This window comes from Aythya ferina (assembly GCF_964211825.1).
Source record: "Aythya ferina genome assembly, chromosome: 1".
Lineage (NCBI taxonomy): Eukaryota > Metazoa > Chordata > Aves > Anseriformes > Anatidae > Aythya > Aythya ferina.
In genome coordinates this window covers 25,328,247-25,346,130 of record NC_140296.1, presented here as the reverse complement: position 1 = coordinate 25,346,130, position 17,884 = coordinate 25,328,247, and the positions used below count along the sequence as shown (strand labels likewise).

The 17,884-nt window shown below is 41.0% G+C and overlaps 1 protein-coding gene across 5 annotated transcripts in view; it reads left to right on the top strand.

Moving 5' to 3' along the window:
* The window catches only part of DCLK1 (doublecortin like kinase 1), a 240,959-nt gene that overhangs the window by 40,512 nt on the left and 182,563 nt on the right, over positions 1-17,884 (top strand). The window lies entirely within an intron of this gene.

The window sequence follows — 17,884 nt, the reverse complement described above, 5'->3', positions numbered from 1 at the left end:
CAGGTGTGTGCAGTAAGATTTTTGTGCTGTGTGATCAAGTGAAAATACGAGACTCGGCATACTACAGCACTGAGGTTCCACGATGCATCAAATCTTTTTTTTTTTTTTTAAGGTTATAACAAAACTTCAGTTTTGCAATTTGAAAGCAATTTATCTTGGAAAAAAAAAAAAAACAAAAAAAAAACACAACAAACCACAGTCCTCTCTGCCTCAAAATCCTAGTAAGAGAACTACTTCATATGCTCTGCAGATTTGAGATTTAGATGAATTTCTGGTATTTGTTATTCAAGCCAAATATGTGTAAAGTAGGCCTTTTTTTGGTATGACCTCTCAATATAACACGTCCATACAAAAATAGAGAACATGCATAAATATGTATTGTACAGAACACTTGATGTCAAAGCGTATTTGAACTGTATATGCAAGTCTCAGCTTCAACACTGGTGCACCCATATTTGGTTTGTTATAAACGTATTATTTTTATTTCTGCTTAAAAATGTACATGTGCACAATTTCTAGGAGTGCTATCACGTAGAAAGACTACAGTCTGTGTATGTAGTCTTTATCTCCCTTTTTTAAGCCCTTCTGTGACTTTATCTGTTTAGTCTATTTATTTGTTCAGTCCTCTACCAAAGCTAATTCAAACATGTTGGTTACTGCAGTGTCAGTTCTGGAGCAGAAAATGGTTATTTGCATTTTTCCTTTTGTGCTATCCTTGTGGCCCTACAGCATATTCTCGTTTTACTGCTAATCTTCACTTAGGTACCTTCCTGTTTTTGTCTGTGAGCAGCTATGGTAGTCATTAAAAATGTAGCAGAGATTTGTGTTGTTTTGAAACTCAGGATTATTTTTAAGATGCTGCTGATCATTGTCATTGTGAGATGGGATTTTTTTTATTACCAGCTCTAGCAAGCGTGTTATAATTAACATGTTTCCTCCAGATCCTGTCTCCAGAACTTGGCTGTTGACACAGAAGAGCATCCTAGAAAGCAGTTTCCTGCTTGGCTCGGATTCCCTTAGCAGTGCTGCCAAAAGATGCAGTTGTGTTCCCCGTTGCCTCTCCTGTGCCAGCGCCAGGACTCGGAGATGGCTGACTGGGATCCCAAAAGCATTTAATCCTGGTACAGCCTAGGGGTTGGGGAGAAAGTGCTGCAGTTGGCCAGAGGTGGAAGGGTTGAATGTGACCAGCCACATGACAGCAGCACTAATGTGGGTTGGCTGCAGTTGCTGGTGAAACCACATCCTAGCAAGTAACTGCCCCAAGTATTTGAGTTATGTGCATTTCAGAAGCCTGCAGCTTGGTCGCATTCAAGGGGGTTTTCACAAGCATTTGGAAAGTTATGAACTTTACTGCAGCTTCCCAACCAAAAGGCAAGTCTGTGCTCCAGACGGGAGGATTATAAGGGCTTCTCATCGAAACAAGAGCTCAAAGATTTTTCATCTAAAGAAATCTCTTCATGTCAGATGATGGTTAACGAGGTCTTTTCACAGCAGAGTGAGTGAGAGGTTTACATGGCATGGGAAGTTTTTCTCCATGTACATCATACCTTGCCAAATTTTGGAAAACATCTCAATTTTTAGAAGCAGGTTAAAATCATTGTCCCATAAGTGAGCTCAGCCTTGCTGCTGAAGTCTGTTTCACTGAGGTTAGTGCCTACAGCTGCTGAGTTTACCTTCCTGTGTGGAGGGTGAGCAGGCTTTGCCTGTTGGGCAGAGACCTGCCTCCTTCCAATGCAAGTTCTGAGGGCGAAGTTCCCGTGTGACTGGTGATGCCCAGCATACCGTGCAGTCATGTGTTCCTTGCTTTTATAAAAGCTGCTTGGTTTCCTTTCATCAGTCCTCAGAAAAATCTCAGTTTATTAATCTTTTTGCCAGTTTGTGCCTCCGGGCAGAGAACTTGAGTGTAGAGATGCTTGTTACAGGACCAAAACAAACAAGGATTATTCAGCAAACTTTGTTTATTGACCAAGTGCTCTTTTCAGCCTTAAAATAAAGATGTTGTGCTAGGTAAAACACGGGACTGTAGTAGCAAATAACCGTGCTTAGAAGCTGATGTTTTGGGGGCAGCGAGCTACATGAAGATGGGCACGGTTGTGATCTTGTGATAAAGCAGTATTTAAGTGATGAGTGAGGAGGAAACTTCTTTCATGTCTTCACAGAAATCCCTTGTGGAAAGTTCTTAACCAGCGTGCGTTTAACGGTGCTTACAGCTTGGGGAGTTTGCAACCCATTAGAATAATTCTTTTTTTGCTTATTCAGGAAAGCAAGTGCTTGCCCAGGGCCCCCGAGCTGGCCGGTGGCAAGATCAGCATGGTATGCTTCAAATCACAAGTAACTGTAGGCACACACAGCCAGGGATTCATATGAGCAGTTGCTTTCATTGCTTACTCTTTATCCCGCTTGATTGCGCCTGTCTGTTGCTGCAATGTATTGGGATTTTGAGGCCATACAGAGTTCATACAAAACTAATTTCTCTACAGATAACATAGGAGACTGAAAAATGTGTTGTGTGCTGACTTTTGGGATAAAAGCAAGGTAAAATGTGCAAGAGTTAATTATGAAATACTTTAAATACTGTAGCCTTTTCTCCCCTGAAGAGTAAGATAGTATCAGCTAGCATCGTTTTTATTTAGATGTTTTAGTTTTCCCAGGGGTAGAAAAGGCTGTTTGGCTTTGTTTTGTTTTTCAACTCGAGATGTTTTGAAGAGCTGGGCTTCGTGGCTCTGCTAGGATGTTGTGCTTTGAAGTTAGCAGTAATGGTTGTTTTTATGTTTGTTTTTTTTTTTAATGATGCCAAGTAGTAAAAATCATGGAGGCCTTTGCTTTTTAGTTTTATGAAAACAACAAATATTTTAAATAGATTTTTATTTCACTCTGTTTTGACATTAGAGACAAAGAAAAAGAGCAAACTAGCTGTGGTTGGTGACTTGGAGTGTAATAAAGCAACCACTGCTGGCTTTTCAGTGATTGTAACCTGTCTGGGCTGCGAGGCCTTGCTGTACAACAAAGGTGAGCTCCTCTCAGGAGGCATTTCTACATTCTTCTTTCTATATTTATGGTAAGTATAATACAGTGAGCAGGTATGTCAGATAGTTTAGACATCTGCTTCTCTGTCAAGTTTGGATAAAGGCAGTGATGTGAAATGTGGAGATAAGTAGGCACTGTGCAGTGCACAGTGTTTGCAGCAGGCCTTCCCTACGGAATTGGATTGTTTGGGATTCCTTGAAAAATTCTGGATTCAAGTGCACATGCCCTTTAGTATAAAGTTGAGTGCAAATCTAACTTTGTTTTGGAATAATCCAGAATGATATACCAGAGTCTGTTTTTTGGTTATAATGGCACGCTGTAACAGGCTGTATGTGTATTTTAATGTTCTGGCACTACTTCCTTCACAAAAACAGCCATGGACATGCTGCCATTTCTTTTCAAAAGAAGAGAATTCCATGCTGCTGAGAAATGTGACTCTGCTGTGCTTTTGGTATTACAAAATCCCCAGATTTCCTTCATGCATTGTTTTTATTTACTTTGGAAAATATTTTGCTCTTTCTGATATTGTTTGTGGCCCCGAGCTTGCTTTACCAGGTATGTTGGTGTCTTGGGATTCAAATCTGAAAAGCAAAAATCTGCTGTGTGACTTTCTGGGAGCAGTTAGCAGAACCAGAGGATGGAAAGGCTAGAGCACCCCTAGGCATCTTGGCAGCCAAGGGTGAGGTCTTAACACACTTGACTGCACATGTCTGGAGATACTGTGCATGCTGGTGATAAAAATTCTGACGCGACAGGAACTCTAACTTAGCATTTTTCAGTACACTTCTTTCTCAACAGAGTTTTTCTAAGGCAGTTAGAATAAATACTGTATTAGGGCCCAAATGGTTAGAAATTCTGCTTGTCTTCCCTGACCTTCACAGATTTGCATCTTCCTCTAAAGGATGGTGAATTGAGAAATTTTATTTTTGGGGATGTAGGCAGTCCACGACCCTGTCCAAAACTGAAATGTGAATGGAGGCACGGTCAATAGAGCATGACGGTGTTGCCTGCTGGTGGGTGCTAGGTTCTGACATTTTCTAGGTAAAGATAATTCCTGTCTGTTTTCAGGCAGTAATCCAGTTTCTGCAGAGAAATGAATCAAAGGAAAATCAGCATTTATGAAGATTGTACAGTAGAGTTGAGTAAGTCATCAGGCAACTTTTATGAACTACTACTTTGGTAATGCTCTGTGCTGATGATCTATTGTGGAAAACCATTTTTCTTTCAAGCAGAAACTCCTGCCGTAAACCGCAGTGGAGCAGCTGTGATGGGCCAGCTCAGATGGCAGCGGCAGTTCTCTATATCTGCCGTCCCTGTGTGCCAGCTGGTGAAGGCTGGTGCATCTGCTCGTCACATTAGCAGCTGCCCTTCTGGGTCAGAAGCTTTTTAATACGGAGCTCCAGTGACTGCAGCCATTGAGTTACCTGAACTGGCAAACCAGAGGGTCTTACGCTTCTGCTGTTTGTATATACAGTATTAAAACATACAGGGGAAAATTAACATTTAAACTAGATCCCATGCTGCTGTTCTCATTCTTAAATAAGACGTGACATTTCTGCTAATGTAGAGTGATTTTTGCTATGTCCACTTAGTGGACTTTTGTAGCACTGAGGCATAGCCTTCGGCAAATCACTCAGGGTGTCATGATGTGGTTGTCTTGTAACATTACCAGTTTGTACTCTGAAACCTCAGCAGTACCTGGAGTGTCTAGCAAATGTGCCTCTGTTGAAGCTGAAGGGCAATGATCTTTATCTGTAGCTTCAACTCTCTTTTACAGCTAAGATAAAGCAATTGGGGCTGTACTGAAGCCATTGTAGGAGACTAATTCCTGGAGTCATGGGCAAGAGAGAAAGAACTTTTCAGAGCAGGAGCTTAATTTAGGTGCTGTTGGTCTTTCTGGCTTCTGGGATAGAATTTGAAATCTTGTTTTGGATATTAATTTTTTATTTTTTTTTTTTAGATCAGAGATGGGAAATTTAAAGTGGCAAAGAATGCCTGCCATATCAGGGAGTGCAGCAAAATAGTCCCCTGAACTGGGGCACAAAAAACTTACGCAGAAAGAGAGTGCTAATGTGAAAGGCTGGGGTTTTGACAAACAGATGAGAGAAAGGGGTTGGTTAATGGTGAAACAACGAAGTTCAGAAATAGTGAAGTGATAGAGAAGTTGAAAGAAACATTCTCAAGATTGATTCCAGTGTATGGGAGGAGGCTGAAAAGTTAAAGCTGTTAGACTCCTTGACCATGACACTTGTCAATGACACTTTTCTTTCACAAGAAAAAGTGAAACAAGCATGAGGAGCAAAAGGTAGGATATGGGTAGAATTGGACCCTTCAGATGGATCTAGCTGGCCAGAAGCACCCACCCTCACCAAGGAAAGGAGCATCTCTATTTTTATTAAAGGTCGTTTTTCCATCCTATGACTGGGCTGAGCATACCATCTTCTTTCTGGTGAGAACTCTCTTATTGACCAGGGGCTGTCACACACTGGCTTGTCATACACTAGCAATGGCCATTGGAGCTGTTTAATCTCATGAATAAAGGCTGTTGAGAAGTCCTGTTCTGTTTGGACTCCCCCTTTCATCACTCATTGACAAAGTTCTCCATAAAGCCAGAATTTTTACCTTGATTTGGTCATATCTGAAGTGCGCTGAATCATGGGGTGGTGTTGATGCTTTTGGCTTAAAAGCAGCAAAATCACAGATACAAATCTGAATTGATTCTTGTTTATGGGATTTGACTTAGTTTCCTTATTAAGGTGAAGTTACTGATTTCGGGGAAGAGTGTGGCTGTGATAATAGAGGTTAACAAGTTGATACATTTGCATTTTTACTTACTTTCCCATTTAAAAAGAGGAAATTAATTCTGTCATGAATATTCTCATACATTTTCAGATGTGCTTGATTCTTTGTGATGGTTAATGACCTGCAAATTTGATGAAGCTATGTATTCATTTATTCCTCAAGGTGATTATTAAGAATCTAAATTCAGCTCGGAGGATCGCTGGGCTGAGGACTGACATGTGTCAGAGGCCTGAGGAAAATGGCACAAGGAGCTAAGGCAGCCCGTGTCTTGGAGTGAGATTCATTTGCCTCGCGTTAAGTGTTTCAGCTTAGACTCATCTATTTAAGCTAATCGTCTAGACTATTTTAATAGCCAGTGAAAAGAAATCGGCATTTCTAAGGCATGACTCATATATCTTTTGTGAGATGAGATGAATTGGACCTGCAAGAGAGAATTGTCTCTGTTTAAAATGGAGGTTGAGGTAAGCGGAGCATACACAGAGGCTGCATCATGGAAAGTTACAGCTAGGGACGAGCATCACCACAGTGTAGGAGGACACCCAGGATGTTGGGCAGTGAGAAAAGCTGAAGGAAAAGGCAGGGTCTGGGACCCTCCACTATCTGGGGATCCACCCCAAAACCAATGGAGTAATAGAGCTACCTGGAGGATCACTTACCTGAAGAAAATCCTGGTTTTCAGTTATAAATTTAATTTCATTTTTTTTTTTTTTTTTTTTTTAAATCTCACTTGGGAATGAGGGAGTTATATAACAACCATTTTAGCACACCCACAATGGGAGAATGGTGACACAGTTAGGCTGTGAGAAGAGCAGACTGAGGATGCTGTTTGCTCAGAAATTTTAAACAAAATTGGCTGTTCGGAGGTGTTTAATTGCAGTGTTGGCAGCTCTAATTTTTCTGTCCTTTATTTTGTGGTAGTCATTGTCTGTCTTCAAAATGTGGCTTCAGAAGTTGCTTTGTGTGAAAATCTGTATTTACTTTTTTTTTTTTTAATTCTAAGTTGCTGGATCCTATGGTTATGAAGACATTCTGGAAATGTTACTCATGGCGTTTTATCCTCATGCTGTTTTTTCTTAACCATTAAAGATCCCGCATTTGCTTTTTTACCCTGGGAAGTTAGGGGCTGCCTTTCTGCATTTGGGGCACTTGGATTTGACAATGTTGTAAGAACCAATTTAACTACTTAAGCAGAAGTAATTTGAACGATTTATTTTTTTTTTCCTTGTATATAGAATGCCTTTTTGGCATGCTTTTAAACAGACCACTCAAAAATGGGTATAACAAGAGAATGCAGGTTAGGGGTAGCTTATGTTTTTGTTTTTTTTTTCCTTTTTAATTTCGGGAGGGGGGGGGGGGGGGGGAAGAAAAAAAAAAGTTCTGTTTGTTAGTGGAAAAATGATAGCTGGTAGGGTGGAGGTGTAGCTTATTTCACAATTTCAGTTTTTATTTAGTGTGACTGTATGTGCCTCAAAAGATTAATTGACAGCAAGATAATTAGATTTCCTGGTATTTTTTTTTTCTGGCCTATGGACATCTAATTACATTTGTTAACCTGCAGTAAAAAGACAATTGTCAGAAAGCAGGACGCGTTGGTGTAATTGTTTTTACTGTTTGTATCTGACATGAAAATGCATACAGACAGAACAATATAACAATCCCTATTAAACGTTTCTGTTCTATAAAGATTTAGGGAATGATGCTAATACAAATGCTCTTCTGAAACTCTCCTTCCGAGTCTTGATAAAAGAGCCAAATGTAGGGAGGGGAAATTTTGTGAGAGCTAAATAACATTCTGGTTTTGAATAGTAAGAATCAAAGAAAGTACTCTGTTAACCTGACCTTTCTGAAGAAAACTTCCTTATAAGCTTTCCTACCAAAAGTTCGAAGTGTCCGTCAGGCCTCAGATATTCTAGAGAGTAACGTACCATTGAACTAATAGTTCTTGCCTTGAACTTTGAGGGAATGGTGTCCATGGACCATAAAATTGTCTCGTCCTTGTCCTTCTGAAATTCTGCTCAGTGTTTATTTGAAAATGAAGGAGAAAAACTGGATTAGCCTTCTCTGCTTGCTCATGGATGGAACTTTAGAAGGTTTGAAGTCAGGATACTCCATTACAAATGCTATGCTGACCTTTCCCAAACAGATCGTATTTATCCTCATATTTATCCAGCTACTTTGCAATTCTTTTTTCTTTCTTTCTTTTTTTTTTTTTTTTTTTTTTTTTTTTCCTGCAGTTTCTGTTTGCATAAGGTAGGTCTCATCCTTAGGGTCTTACCTGCAGTCTTAAAGGTCTGTCACCTTTGCCACCATGCAGTCCTCTGCTACCAAAATATTCTTAATGGAGAGGTTGTGTTAGTAATTCACCGATTTCATGCTTGAGTTCCTTTAGAATTCCTGGGTTGTGTGCCGTCTGGTCCTGGTGAGCTGTTAGTGTGGTTTGTTGGTTTGTTCTGAATCGGCTGCTGCAGTCATTGCAATTTCAAACACATCCGTGGAGTTCTCTGCAAAGAAAGATTCTTGTATGGGGATTTTGGGAAGTAGTGTTCTAATGCTGAAGCAAGAACATGTCAAAACTCAATGCGACACTTTACGGGAGGGAGAAGGGACTTTATTTTAGAAATGGTTGCATTCCACACTTTCAGATCCCTGTAACAAGCACCAAGACATGCATGTCCATGCAGCTCAGCGTGCAGGCACCAAGATGTGTGTCAAATTGCTGGTCCCGGGTTCCTTGCAGCCATGTGGAGGACCTGGGACTCCTGCTGTTGAGTTGTCATCACAACTTTTGTATCCCTAGGTTGGCTGGCATGTGGTTAGTTTCTCTGTCCTTTCTTACCTCTGTGTCATTAAGAACTGGTTGCACTCCCGTGTTTTCAGCTCCTTGTTTTTCTGATTGTGGTATCCTGCAACACTACGCTTAAGCATGCTGCAGTCTTGCTGGCCTGCTAATCTAGGTGCCACCAATGTACATCATTCTTATATTCCCTTTTCTGATTTTTTTTTCTGGTTTTGCTGTGCTCAAACATAACCATTTCTTCTCCATTCACGCCCATCTTGATATTTCTATTACAGTCCTTTACAGAGGCTCCCAGGTGCCTCATACTGTTACCATTGCTGCTGTGAGTCTGTTTAGGGTATTCTTTGTAATGCCTTTATCTTCTGAGTGCTCCTTCACTGCTCTGAACATGAATTGCCTCACTGAGTTTCTGGCAGGCTTCCTGTTCCTGATGTGTTTGAAGAAAGATTTATCATTAGTCTTTCCTAGTTGTTCATCAGATTTTTTTTTTTTTTGTTTTGCCTGCCTTGCTGTGTTTTTACATTTAATTTGCCAGTGCTTATGATCTATTGAGCTATTTTTTTGTATTTGGGCATGACTCAAGCTTTTTTTTTTTTTTTTTTTTTTTTTTTTTTTTTTTTTTGAGGATAACGTTGTTCCTACACTGCTGTTTTAACCGTTCTGGCTTCCTTTTTTCCTTTCTCATGTTTTACTTAATGGGAAACGTGTACCTATCTTGTCTTCCTGGTCTTATCACCTTTAGTCATCTCCACAGTGCCTGTGAAGATTTGAAGTTCTTTGTCTGACCCTTTTGGGTTCTCTTAACAAGCTTCTTTTCTTCTCCCGTTTGCACTGTGAAGCCAGGTGCAACTGAAGATCTATTTTCTGCCTTCACTGCTCCTGCTGGGAAGCTATTGCATGCAGGATTAGTTCAAAATCTTGAAGCTGAAGAGTCGCTCTATATTTAGGATGAAATCAAGGGTTGCATTTTCTTTTGTGGGCTTCCTACACAGCTGCTATGTGAAAGTCACTGATTTAATGCAAAAAAAAAAAAAAAAAGTTGTTATGTTCCATCCTGATATGGTGTGATGTTTGCAATCTGCATTGAAAGGAAGCAAGCTGAAGTCTCTCATTATGATATTCCACTTTCATCATACCACATTAAGTGTTGCTGTTCTGAGCAGAAGACAGTAAGGACTCGATACCTTTTGGATTCAGCCAGGTTTCTAGTCCATGGGGACTCTGCATTAGTTCTGGAAGTGGTATGTTAGTGTATTTCCAGGGCTAATGCGTCCTTATTTGTGCTTATATAAATAAATAAGGGGAGATAAGGGGACTGGATCACTTCTGTATAACAAAGTTGTAACAGCATAATTGAGTGGAATAATTTTTAGGACTGAAGTGCTGAATAAATACAGTTTATTTAAGGAAAAACAAGTACAGGTAAGAGGCAAAAATGTTCCTTTTTATTTTAAACATGCCTTTTCTTAATCCACTAGGCAGTGTTGAAAACCTTCAATGGTAAAATCAAAAAAAAAAAAAAAAAAAAGTGATGGTAGTTTTCTTTAGATTTCTTAAATTAAACTGTCTTTCATCCACATCTGTTCCCAAAGTGCAAGGTGTAGCATTAAGGGGAGCTTCCACTACTTGTGCAACTTCCAGAAAATAGGAATGTAAAGTGCATGGTCTAGCAGAATTTTGGACCATCTGGTGAGTAACCTTTTGATGAACAGTGCTGAAAGCACCTCGTGGTGGAGGTCTTCTGTATTTGCTTTTAACTAATAGGAAGGAATCGGGTGGAGAAGGATGGTGAATTGGATGAAAGTGGCTGTAGTGGCTATTAATCAACGGCCTAAAAAGCATGCTTCAGAAAATCAAAGAATTTTTTTGGAAGTCTAAGGACAGAAGCTCAAGAGATTCAGTGGTTTCTTAAAGAAATGCTGTAAGAGCACAAGTACAGGCTGTTTCTTTGAGAAGAAAAGATTGCCATAATTGCCACTGCCTAATTGCAAATTATTCATTAGGCTGAAACTGAAGGACCCAGGTAAAAATGGGATACCACGTCAGCTTTTGAACGCCTCTTCTAAAAGAGTAGTAATTCCATTCAGAGGCATTACTAGAAGGGCTAGGTACAAAACAAGACATAGCTGGAAAGCTGCAAAAAGAAAATATTCTGTAAATGCATTAGAAACAAATAAGGGAAGAACTTACATCAAGAGGCTAGGAAGTTAGCAACAGATGTTGCTGGAGGTTGCTTTACTGATCAGGATTAACTGGTCTCACACGCACAGAGATTAAGATGTCAGAACACAATGTGGAAATCCAGCACAGAGGCTAAAGCTTGGGGTTCTTCCCTATATAATTTTAAGGTGTATTGAAAATTTAGGTAATTGACTAAAATGGCTTGATGCTATTGGGAACTTTGTATGAGAATGAACAGAAGATAATTGAAATTCTGGAAAACCGAAAAAGGACAAACATTGTGCCTGTTTGTGAAGGGAACATGGGCAGGACGCTGAGAACAGAACTATAGACCAGGCAGATTAATTCCTGGAAAAGTACTGGAACAAACAACTCAAGCATTTGGAAATAAGTGAGGTTGCAAGCAGCAATCAACATAGATTTGTCAAAGACGAGTCATTCTGAATCTGTTTGTCTTCCTTCTGTGACAGAGCAACGTGCCTGCTGGATATGGGAAAGGAAGATTTGATGCATGTTGACTATAGGAAAGCTTTCAGCACTTCCCTAGCACTCCTGTGAACAAGGTGGAAAAATACTATCTAGTTGAAACTCCTACAAATGAGATTTAGAACCAAGTTCAATATATGATTATGCTTGTTTGTTTTCAGTGGCTGAGAAATTCTTGGTTTTGCAGTTACCTGTTTCAAATTTCCTACTTTAAGCTTGTGTCTTCTTCCCTTTTTTATTATTTAATGCTGTAAAGCTAAGTGCAAATTGCTATGCTGAAGTTGAAATAGTTAAATACAAGATGAGAACTAGCTCCTTGCTAAGCAGATTTGAACAAAAGTATTTTGAGCTTGTAGCCAATTCCAGCTGAATGCTGGTCATGAACAATATCTTGCTGGAAAATACTGCCATTGGGTGTGTAAGCAGAGGGATATATGCACCACTGGTCTGGCTCAGCAATGTGATTAAAGAGAAAAATGAAGTGTGCTTTGCAGAGGATCTCAGCCTTCAGATCAGATCCTTAACCAACTCAAGACAGGCAAAATGTGACAGCTCCAAGAATGATCAAATCTCTAGAGAACTTCCATGACGTGGCTCATGGCTGGGGCAGGCCGCATCTGTAGTTCTTGGTGTTCATCTTACCAAACTCCTGTGCTGCTGTCAAGTGTGGCTTAGGGTAAAACCTCAGAACTCATGGTTTTGATCTTTTCCTGTTCGTGTCATGTTCAGAAAACTGCATTATAAAAGAGGGGAGAATTGTCTTCCTCTGCAAAGCTCCTTTCTGAGATCATACTAAAACCAGAGGAATGCCATTTCCTGCCTGCGTTCATTCAGCCTCCATGTGTGAAAGCAGGCTGCATTGTTAATTATGTGCTTGCATTTTATTTTCCTCATTTAGGTTTCTCATCTTATTTGTTGCATGTCATGACTGCACACAAAATCAGCCAAAGCGCGTGCTCATCCTAATTCATCCTAATGACACTTACTATTTCCAGTGCTTGGTTGCAAGGTCCTGTCTTTTTAAGTGTGATTTTTTTTTGTTTGGTTGATTTTTGTTTGTCTTTAGCTTAACTGTAATGTGGTAGCACTTGTATATCATCACTTGTATTTTGTTGCTTGTATTTTTACAGGATAATTGATTGTATCTATCAGTTAAACTGTTTCAATGGCTATACCCCAAGCAGACCTTCCAGCAGGTGCAGAAGTTGGATTTATTATGGTTGCCTTTGTTCTTTCTATCCATGCCATAATGAATATTTCAATACCATGGTGTAAGGAGATTGATGTAGTTACATGCGATGCAATTGATGTAGATCCGTGTGATGTAAAAAGAGGATTACGGTGATACATACGAACTGATAGGTGAGCAGGGTCTTACTCTGATCTGTCTTCAGCTGGTGTAACCAGCATGAACTCTCCATTTCAGTCCGACTCCCTGCAGAAAGAGAATTTTCCATGATCTTGTGAAACTGGATGATTTATACCTTCGCTGTGCTATTCAGCCTCAAGAATTTTAAGTACCCACAGCAAAGAGTATCGGATTTGCAGATCACCATGAAAGCGTGCTAGTCTGAGCAGAAATGGAGAGCAGCACACAGCTCTGCTGGATGGCCATATTTAAAAAATAATAAAAATGAAAAGCAAATCTGTTTCTTCTTGCACGTCAGCCTGTTCCAAATCTGAGCAGTGCGGTGGGAAGCCGTATAGAATAGCTTGGAGGGAGGGATAAGAGGAGCTCAGGGAGGGCCTTCCCTGTGAAACCTTTGTTGAGTAACTTAAAGATTTGACTGCTAAACTGAAATCCACAATTTCAACCATCTTCTGTGTGAAATCCACAGATTGTGAAAAGCTCAGGAGAGCCTGCGGTCACGGCCATGTGTTTGTTCTCCTGAATATTTCTCTGTGAGCTTCTGCTGCCTTGTGCTAAAGAAGGCTCCTGGCACGTCTGCAATGCAGTCTGGAGTGTGACTGCAATTTCCTGTGCATCCTGAGCTAGCTGTAAGTCAGGTGAGGAATGTTTTCTGGTCACAGCAGCACAGGTTTTGTTCGATCTTTGCTGCAGCCTCTACTCTTCTTCCATCCTAGTAGATTGCCTTTGCTGTAGGGGGCTGGAGGCAGTGAACAGAAGACTGGAGCCCCTCTCTCAGCGATGGGAGTGCAGTAAATGCAATGGAGAAAGCCACACGGTCTGGGAAGAAAAAATTGAAGTTGTTTAATATAAAACAATCCTCTTCCACTCCTCTTCTCCCTAACCTGCCCTCACCACAGCCATGCTTAAACTTTGTAATGGTGAAATAGTGAGCTTCAATTATTCATGCGGATTGTGTATGAAGGCATTTTAATGAGCCTGTCAGCTGAGTGGCCTCTGACAAAACAAGCTGTCGCTATTCTTGTATGGAAGCTTTGTAGATTGTCCCGCAATAAACAACAGCCTAACAGAAGAGGATAGCGTTTGAGTCAATTACGTTGCTTGATTTTGTCAGCTGGCATATGGTATTTGCAGTCCCTAAATTGGTTTAAAACATAGATCTCCTGCTGTGCTGATAGCTAAATCTGATTATTCAATGATCTGGCTTTTCCAGTAGGATACCAGAATTAAACCAGGCAGCATATTTATTATGACATGCACCGGGACCGCCCCAGTGCATCCTTTAATGAGGAATTTGTGAAACCAGCTTTGTGGATTAGGGTACTGGAGGGGAGGTTTGACTGCTCCAATGTGCCTGGCATTTATAAAACATGCCTCGTGTGCTACCCTCAATTTTACTACAGCTTCACTCTGAAACAGCAGCAGATATCTGCTTACCAAGCAGTGTAGAGAAGGTAATCCTCCCTGCAGTAATAGACATAAAATTGTGTACTGCAGTGTTTGTACTGCAGAATATGATTTTTCTGCAGTGTTCATAAAGAAAATGATGACTAAGTTCAGTTCTGGGCTCAGAAAAACTTGCAGACAGACGTGGAAATCACAGTGCATTTGCAATTGAAAATGTGCTTGTCTTTTTCCTCTGTCATTGCGTTGTCTCTCCAGTTGTAAATTCATGGAAACTGCGTTAATCTTTTTCATTTTTTTCTTGCATGTGGTAGAGGTGTAGATGGTATCAATCATTATGCCTTGGAGATGAGAAATGTAACACGTTGAGCTGCATAGATCACAGCTCTGCAACGAGTGGTCCAGTTGCGTGAATTCCTGAATAGCCTCAGCACATTCAAGACAAAGCAAGTAAAACTCAAACATGGGAAGTATGACAACTTAACCAAATAAAATGCAGTTTTCCCGATTAGCTGTCGATGGTGCCCATTCACAGTAGTTGGTTAGCAGGTTAAATTCCTCCTGTGCTTCAGGAGAGCTGCGTGGTGTTCCCCACACCTGGAAGCTCAGAGCACATCCCCAATGGTTTTGCTGCCATCGGACTTATGGGTTGTGACAGGGCACGTGTATTGCAGCAGAACGATTACTTCTGCTGCCTTGGATTGACAGCTCAGTCACAGGATTTTTTTTTTTTTTGTGTGTGACAGCCTCGGCACTGCTGGGGGGGGGGCAGTGTGGGTGTAGGTCTGTGGTGACATGGCCCTCACAGCCAAAGGCTTGCACCAGGCCCCAAATTACGCTGCTGCAACTGCTGCCAGGGCAGCGACTCCAGGCCTTGCCCTGAAAACCCTTTTCTGACACTTGCAAGTCGCCCTGAGTAAATGCAGCTCTCTGGAGCGTAACCAGATGTATCCTCCTGGGGGCCTGGATCCGACCTCTGTACTGCAGGCTGAGCAGAATAAAATCAGTGTGATTCCTCCAGCGTGTTTCTGAGTAATATCTGAGACTTGTAGTGCTGTGAGCAGACTTGCAGATGCTAGGTGCACAGAAAAAGTATGCAGAAGACAGTAGAAGCAGATAGTGGTATATATATATATATATATATTTAAATCTAAAAGATCTGTGTATGCTCCCTGTGCCTGTCAAACATCAAATTATGTTTGCTGATTCATCAGAATTTATTTTAGAGTTGGCCTTGCTTAATGACAGTTGACACCAATGCTGGAGCTGTGTTTCAGAGTTCAGACTGAGTGTGTAAACATGAGGGCATTTATTCCCTGCAGGTTCTCAAGCTTGTTTAGAAAGTAAGCCAGGAAGTAATTTCTTTTATTGCAAGGTTTGTATTGTGTTTCTGAGTGTTAGCACCAAGAGGTTGAGACTGTATCGGTTCTTGTTGCATCTCTGTAGTTTGGAGACACCTAATTTTATCGCATCAGTGTGCATGTAATTGCAAGCTAATGCTCATGTGTACTAAACAACGGGGTCTGAAAAGTGCACATGATGTGCATTGCAGCACCTTGTCTTATCAGATATTTCAAAAAATCAACACTATCTTCTGATTTAACAAATAAATAAAATAAAATAATCAGTAGCTGGCCATACCAGTTAGGGGAGCTGCCCATGGCTGGAATCAGTGTTTGAGCAGGAGGAGATGGGGTAGGAAATAAAATTTCCTTCCAAATTTATAACTTTCCAAAGCCCAGGAAATACTCTGCTCACCAGATGGATGAAACCTACCCTGTCATTTTCTGCAGAGAGAGGAAACAGAAGAGGAAATTCGATAGCACACCATTTGTGGCATTTGCTAGCGGTGTGTTTCTTGGTAAGGTCTCTGCTGTGCCCAGTTGATGCTCGGGGTGGCTGTGCTGCACCCCAGCAGTGCCCTCCTGCAAGCCTGTGAGAGGCTCAGCACCGAAGACTTGGTTTCTCTGTTGAACCCAGCTGACCGTGTTGCTCAGATGCCAGCTTCAAGTGCCTTGTCTCTGCACCGAGTGCCTTGGCTAGATAAGCAAGTGCTTCCCCCAGGAGGTGCAGACACAGCGGCGAGCCCATCTGAAGCGCTGCTGGGCTGCTGCTGACTCTGGCATGAAGCAAGGTACAGAGGGTTGAAAAACACTAAAAAGTGAGACTCTGCAAAAATTCCTTGAGACACTTGGCAGAGATGATGTTTGTAGCCGAATCCGGTATCTATTAGTTGGAACTACGTAATTGTACATGAACAGGAAAAAATGCCAGTCACCAGAGCTCCTTTCCTGGATGGGAGTTCATGGTGTGCACACTACTACTGTAGGGAACCTAAACAGGATCAAAGCAGCTACTTCTCATTTGCTTACATGTGGGATTCATAGCTGCATACGGGGTTTGGCCTGTGAATGTAACCCCAGACTTCGAAGAGTTTGTTAGCAATTAAAATATGGGTGGGAGGAGAGAGAGGTTGGCAAAGGCTGTGCACCTTCAGAACAAATTGGAGCCGAGATCTGGGAACTAGATGACCTCTCATTTGTTAAGTCTTTTAAAGCCCTTCATAAATATGGTGATAAGCTTGCTTCATAACTTTGACGGGCTCTGGGTATGTATTTCTTTTCCTGAAATCATTAAATTGCACGAAATGGAAGAACCACTCATGAAATTGCTGTTAATGTCTCAATCAGTATAAAGACTTCTTGTTAATTACTCATAAAAATAAAAGGAGACATTTAATGGCAAAAGGTGACTTGCTTGTGGAAGGACTAGCATGTGTTCCTGTACTGAAGAAAATGAATTTATGTTGCTTTAAGTCAGGCTAGGAGCCATCCATTTACATTTTCAAAGGCTGCGTATCAGATGTAATGCATCCAAATGTCTTGATTTCCCATTTCTTTCGTTTGTCATTCTGTAGAAATAACATCCACCTTTCCAAGGGTAAATGTTCATCTCCTGAAAATGAGCAGTAAAAACTATTAGTTACTATGAAGTCTCTTTTTAATCAGTGTTTGAATCTATTCAAATACTGCTTAGTGTTCACTGGCAGCGTGCTCCAGGTGTTCATATTCTGTTGGTGCATTTGCCAAAGTATTTTACACTGAGGATTTGTGGATGATCACTGGAGCAGCACCGGAACAGTGCCATGCAGCTTCAAGTCCCAGCTTGCTGTGTCGTGCTTTACAGGATTGGCATTTGTCACACAGAGCTGATATTACAAACAATAATCCAAACTAAATAAACTGAATTAGTTTGGTGTTAGTTTCCTCAACTAAGTTCTTATTTAGAAATTCTTATTTCTTCAGCTCATGCCAAAATGCTTACAAACTAATTTTATTTCTATGCCAGAATTTATTTTCAATTGCTTGTCTATGGATATGCTTTTCCTGGGAACAGCATAGCATTTCTTACAGCTTCCTGGCTCTTCCAAGTGAAATAGGTTACATTTTGGAAACAGACATCCCAGTTTTAGGCAGGAGCGTGCGATGTGCCCAGTCTGTGATTGTTATTTCTACCCCCCACCCCAACTATTGGGCATACACAACTTCTAATGGATTTAAGGAAACTGAGAGTCTCTGCAGAATAGGGTCTGTGTCTGTTTGGGGACGCCAGAATTGACACCTGCAACAAGGTTTTGTGGTCTGGGGTAAAAAGTGGTTAAGGAGAAATATCAAATCCCATGAATTTTTCTGTAATCTTCACACAGAAGAATCTTGAAGGCTCAGAAGGGTGTTAGTGGCTGTTGGAGCGGGTTATAGAGAGTGATTTTGTGGAAAACAGGCTGGTGGGATGGGGATGGGGTGAGCAGAGATGCTCGC